This window comes from Aulonocara sp. 'chitande type north' Nkhata Bay, linkage group LG3 (assembly GCF_057382095.1).
Source record: "Aulonocara sp. 'chitande type north' Nkhata Bay isolate Kocher_YH1m ecotype deep benthic linkage group LG3, A_spYH_male_GT1.1, whole genome shotgun sequence".
Taxonomy (NCBI): Eukaryota; Metazoa; Chordata; class Actinopteri; order Cichliformes; family Cichlidae; genus Aulonocara; species Aulonocara sp. 'chitande type north' Nkhata Bay.
The window spans coordinates 56,048,942-56,055,152 of NC_141346.1; the positions used below are offsets into that span (position 1 = coordinate 56,048,942).

At 39.8% G+C, this 6,211-nt stretch overlaps 1 long non-coding RNA gene across 2 annotated transcripts; it reads right to left on the bottom strand.

The window, feature by feature from the left end:
- Positions 1 to 1,984: 1,984 nt before the first annotated feature.
- On the bottom strand, positions 1,985 to 5,295 carry LOC147336238 (uncharacterized). 2 transcript variants are annotated; one of them, XR_015128641.1, is made up of 5 exons: positions 5,208 to 5,295; positions 4,895 to 4,975; positions 3,188 to 3,369; positions 2,677 to 3,093; positions 1,985 to 2,121 (listed from the first exon to the last, which is right to left on the bottom strand). It is a non-coding gene; the product is annotated as an uncharacterized LOC147336238 (long non-coding RNA). The 2 variants fall into 2 exon arrangements; XR_015128640.1 differs by lacking the exon at positions 1,985 to 2,121 and having other exon boundaries at positions 2,652 to 3,093.
- Between the last annotated feature and the right edge of the window lie 916 nt (positions 5,296 to 6,211).

Consider the following 6,211-nt stretch of genomic DNA (forward strand, 5'->3'; position numbering starts at 1 on the left):
TTTCATTATGTGAATAATTTTAAAATCTTAGCTCAAACGGCCAAGACATTGTGATTCTCACTGTTACATGCATTTGAATGGGAAACTCGCCTGAGACAAAGTATAGGTTTTCATTATGTGAATAATTTTAAAATCTTAGCTCAAACGGCTGCAAAACCTCTTTCTTTCGCCAAGACAATGCGTTTCTCACTGTTACATGCATTTGAATGGGAAACTCACCCGAGACAAAGTATAGGTTTTCATTATGTGAATAATTTTAAAATCTTAGCTCAAACGGCCAAGACATTGTGATTCTCACTGTTACATGCATTTGAATGGGAAACTCGCCTGAGACAAAGTATAGGTTTTCATTATGTGAATAATTTTAAAATCTTAGCTCAAACAGCTGCAAAACCTCTTTGCCCAGCACGGAGATATTGAGTTCTATAAGATAAAGCCATAAACATGTTTGTCTGAGTCTTCTATCAAAAGTTACAGCGATTTATATGAAGTTGTTCAAAAACGCTTTCTTTCGCCAAGACAATGCGTTTCTCACTGTTACATGCATTTGAATGGGAAACTCGCCCGAGACAAAGTATAGGTTTTCATTATGTGAATAATTTTAAAATCTTAGCTCAAACGGCTGCAAAACCTCTTTCTTTCGCCAAGACAATGCGTTTCTCACTGTTACATGCATTTGAATGGGAAACTCGCCCGAGACAAAGTATAGGTTTTCATTATGTGAATAATTTTAAAATCTTAGCTCAAACGGCTGCAAAACCTGTTTGCCCAGCACGGAGATATTGAGTTTTATAAGATAAAGCCATAAACATGTTTGTCTGAGTCTTCTATCAAAAGTTACAGCGATTTATATGAAGTTGTTCAAAAACGCTTTCTTTCGCCAAGACAATGCGTTTCTCACGGTTACATGCATTTGAATGGGAAACTCGCCTGAAACAAAGTATAGGTTTTCATTATGTGAATAATTTAAAAATCTTAGCTCAAACGGCTGCAAAACCTGTTTGCCCAGCACGGAGATATTGAGTTTTATAAGATAAAGCCATAAACATGTGTGTCTGAGTGTTCTATCAAAAGTTACAGCGATTTATATGAAGTTGTTCAAAAACGCTTTCTTTCGCCAAGAGAATGCGTTTCTCACTGTTACATGCATTTGAATGGGAAACTCGCCCGAGACAAAGTATAGGTTTTCATTATGTGAATAATTTTAAAATCTTAACTCAAACGGCTGCAAAACCTGTTTGCCCAGCACGGAGATATTGAGTTTTATAAGATAAAGCCATAAACATGTTTGTCTGAGTCTTCTATCAAAAGTTACAGGGATTTATATGAAGTTGTTCAAAAACGCTTTCTTTCGCCAAGACAATGCGTTTCTCACGGTTACATGCATTTGAATGGGAAACTCGCCCAAGACAAAGTATAGGTTTTCATTATGTGAATAATTTTAAAATCTTAGCTCAAAAGGCTGCAAAACCTGTTTGCCCAGCACGGAGATATTGAGTTTTATAAGATAAAGCCATAAACATGTGTGTCTGAGTGTTCTATCAAAAGTTACAGCGATTTATATGAAGTTGTTCAAAAACGCTTTCTTTCGCCAAGACAATGCGTTTCTCACTGTTACATGCATTTGAATGGGAAACTCGCCTGAAACAAAGTATAGGTTTTCATTATGTGAATAATTTTAAAATCTTAGCTCAAACGGCTGCAAAACCTGTTTGCCCAGCACGGAGATATTGAGTTTTATAAGATAAAGCCATAAACATGTGTGTCTGAGTCTTCTATCAAAAGTTACAGCGATTTATATGAATTTGTTCAAAAATGCTTTCTTTCGCCAAGACAATGCGTTTCTCACTGTTACAAGCACATATTTTCTCTGCTTTGTCTAACCTCTGCAGAGCCTCTGTCAAGAAAAACATATCTGTAAGCATAAAACAAATATACATTTCATAACACGTCACTGGACAAACCTCGGTCAGTTGATTTCCTCTGTGCAATGCAGACGAACATCAGTCAGCAAGTCAAGGCTGTGAGATGGACTGGTGTCCTTTGTGACTCTGCTGGTTCTTCTGAGGAAACACCACCGTCTCTCCACACCGTCACCATCTGTGAGCACAAACTGCTGCTCTGCCGGCATGTAGGAATCACATATCACACACACAGGGGTGAAGAAACATTAGAGCTCAACTTTGGATACTTTAGATCTAAACAGATCAAACTAGCTCTTAGTTTCAACAATCAGTGAGCAGACAAACAATGATACCATACTGATTCTATATGAATACAATATGGTATTTTCAATACAGGTGTCAAATTAATTTATTAAAACTAATACAGATATATGTATATATATTTTTTTTGATAAATTCGTTTGCTAAATTATAAGAATATATATTTATTTTTTTTTCATTTAACTATTGCAACTGAAAGAAATTAAATATTGAACAAAAATATATTGTCACATTCTGAGCATGCTCAGCATGCTGAAAGACTTGAAGTTGCTACAGATTTTAAGAAGTGATAATTATAGGGAAAAAACTTCTCTTTTTCTTCTGTTTAATCAAACATTTGATGCCTTAGATGTCTCAGTCCTATAGCATTCTGCAACTACAACTAAGCTGAAGCTTGGATTTGGCTGCAGGTGCCACTGTACATCCTTCTCAGCAGCACACATGTGGGTACCATTTAATCACACTTCTTCCTGAGCTTTGCTTCATCACAAGACCAAAGGTGGCATCCCGTGTCACAGTCTTATCATCATCCAGAAGAAACATTTGAAGAAACATCATGGAGAAGAAACATTTACGCGCCTCCTGGTTTTGCTTTCTGATCCTGCAAAAAGACTGAGGACAACAAAGCCCAGAGAACACGAGATACACAACATCCAACATTCAGACTCAACAGCCTCCATAAATGAAGAGCACCAGGTTGGTTCAGTTATAGTAGATATGAGCATACTTCACATTACTGGGTATGAATAATAATCAAGAGACAAACTTTGAAGATGCAGAGCATGATGTCCCATCATCAGACTGTAAACAAACATCCACCAGGCTTCTTTGTTGGATCTCCTATCAGGGATCAGTAGCGTGTATTAACCTGTGGATCAGCAGTCACTGAAATATTACTGTTTCAGATAAGAAATCTAGCACATAAAAGCCAGGGTAGGAGGGATCTCTGCAAACTGACTTACCTCTGCAAGTGTGAAGCTCAACAAAAATCTGACTCTCCAGTCACTGACAAACAAAAACCTCCAGCTGGGAGATAGAAAACGCTGTCTGGGTCTTGCTGGATGTTGCTGGTCAGAGTCCACACATTAGCAGAGTGCTTCTTGGTCCCACTGACCCATGTGGACAGTGACTGTGGAGAACTGTTCTGGAAAACATAAAAGAGAATTAAAATAACAAAAAGCCAAAGAGGATTTCCACAAAGACTATCTTGGAATCAGCAATAAAAAAAAACACTGGTTCATATTTCAATTAAATATGAACAGATTCCTTAAATGTACGCAGTTCAGATCTGATTTAATTTAATTTCCTTCACACAGCACATTCGTCCAGGCTGACAGGTAAACATAGAATTAATCTCAGGTAACATGACTCATAGTAGAGATTCAGTAAGAAAGATTGCAGGCTCTAATATTATTACCACACAATCCAAGGACACACCAACAGCTCAGATTTCTAGAACTATTTAAACAAATGTCTTTTGAATATTCAATTCAGTGGGGTGGGGGGTGTCGTGGAATTTTTTAAATAAAGTCTGCAACACAGAAAGAGCTGTGATCAAGCTATTTATTACTGCGCACAGGAGAGCAAACACACATCAAACATTACAGTTCAGTCATGTCAGCTCTGCCACAGAAGTTGTGCTCCTACTCCTTTATGCATTCCAAGGAAGAGGGAGGAAGTTACAAACTGATCCTACCACACTTCACGTGTCTCGCTATGAAACCTAACGGATCAGTGGTTATGCTGTTTTGTGCCCTTGGCCTTATCAGCACCTGTAAAGGGAGTTGTTTTCTCAAACTGCTGAAGTAAGTTCATCTAGTTTTAGAACCTTTCACTGAACAGTCTATAACAGTGTCATAAGCACTTAAATACTTTAAATGAGAATAACAGAAAATTTCTATTACAGGAGCTAGAGCCTGTCCCAGTAGTCATAGGTAGAGCACACCTGGACAGGTCACCAGTCTGTCAGAGGACTAACACAGATGCAGCCTGACTCAATCCTAAATGTTCAGCACACAGAGACACAGAGGTGCTGTTTAAAGTTTAGTGTTAACTTGAGTCACTGATCATTTGCAGTATTACAGAGTCTGGCAGTCTTTGCATGATGTCCACGTCACTGTACGTTTCTAGCTGACTCTCAGGTGTGACAGGTGTGCCAGCAGGAAAGAGTAATAATAGCCTGCATCCTGAGGTTTTTCATGCAGGATTAAAGGAGCCAGGCTTTGTTCACACAGCTAGGATTGTATTTTACATTGACCCTGGGTCAGTATAAGTATCATACAGTTTAAACGAAGCACTGAAACTTGCACATATTTATTACAGATGCACTGAAGCTAATCGAGATATTTGCTGTCAATCTGTGGCTGCGATTAAACAGTTTACTGGAAACTTTATTAACTAGTAACTTCGTCAGTCATAACAGAAGCTAATATTTCTGTGCTAACATCGTTTAAACAGTAACAGCTTTACTCCAATATAAGCTAACGTTTACACCGTAACTTTAAGCTAGCACCATAAAGACGGTAAAACACGTAATAACATCTACAAATGCATCTTAAAGCTGTTATATTAGCACTCGGTGTATTACTAACATAAGCACATTAACATTATTGACACTCGCTGACTTTTAATAGTCGTTCTATAAATGCTGTCCGTTTAAACGGTCTTACCTGTAAACACTGCTGTATCCACCGGATTCCAGCCAGAGTGAATTCTGGAGTCTTCCCACGCTCCTGTTAGTGATCCTCCATCTGGATGGATGATAACAACCTTCTGAACAATCTAGCAGGAGCTGGTCCATATCTATGGGACTGATTTGTGCTAATAACGCCCAATTGTATGGACTGATAACAGCCGAAGCGGGTGAATAAAGTCACCCAGTCGCTAGCTGTGCCATTACCCAACATACACCAGCACAATATTAGGCACAGCACCACGATAGACATTTTCAGTGGTTTTGAATGCAGGACATGGTTATCTTACCTTGTAAAATGCATGACAATAAAACAGCTAACCACCATAAAATGGTATTGTGTGTGTATGTGCATGTGTGTGCGTGTGTGTGTGTGTGTGTGTGTGAGAGAGAGGGGGGGGGGAGAGATCAAAGGCGTGCGTTTATGTTTTTTCTTGATCAAGAGTGTGCCTCCTCTCTCTTATTGGATATGGTGTAGCATGTTTATTCAGGTGCACCTTTGAAGTCTATGAGAATACTTTGCAGCCTGGTCTGAGTGGTCATTTCTGCACAGACACAATGAAGCGTGCACTCAGTTTAGAGGAGGCTGTTGCTGCAGTTTTGCACTCTCCACAAGCAGTGGAGATACTTCTGACAGCGAAGAAGAATTTTTGCCAGGCACCGAGGAGCTTTGCAGCTCATGTGCGGAGGAGGAGAAAGAGAAGGAGGAAGAAGAGCAGGAGGAAGAGACAAGACTAGAGGATGGCCAGTGGAGATCTAAAAATGGAGAAATCATGTGGCAACCCACACATGAAGAGGTCCTGCCATTTTTTCCTCCTCCCATTTTAACCCCAGGACCAACCCATTATGCAATTCATAGGATCAGCAGCCCTGTGTGCACTTTCCATCTTTTTTTTGCAGAGGACATTATGCAGCTAATCCTGCATTTCACCAACCTGCAGGGCAACAGGTCAGTAAAAGACTGGAAGGACATAGATGAGGAGGAGTTGCAGGCTTACATGGGGCTTGTGATGCTGGCTGGCCTGTACAGGTCTCACATGAAACGACAACAAGCCTGTGGGATGGGGAGACAGGGCTCTTCTGTTTCCTGCTACCATGTCAAAAAAAAAAGATTTGAGCAAATTAATCGGGCAGTAAGATTCGATAATCGTCTCTCCCGTCCAGGTCGCTACAAGGGGGATATGGCTGTGGTTTCCTACATCCCCAAGCAAAGAAAAAATGTTGTCTTATTGGGCACCAGGCACCGTGAGCTACAAGTCCAGGACTCTGGGAAGAGAAAGCCCCACATCATCCT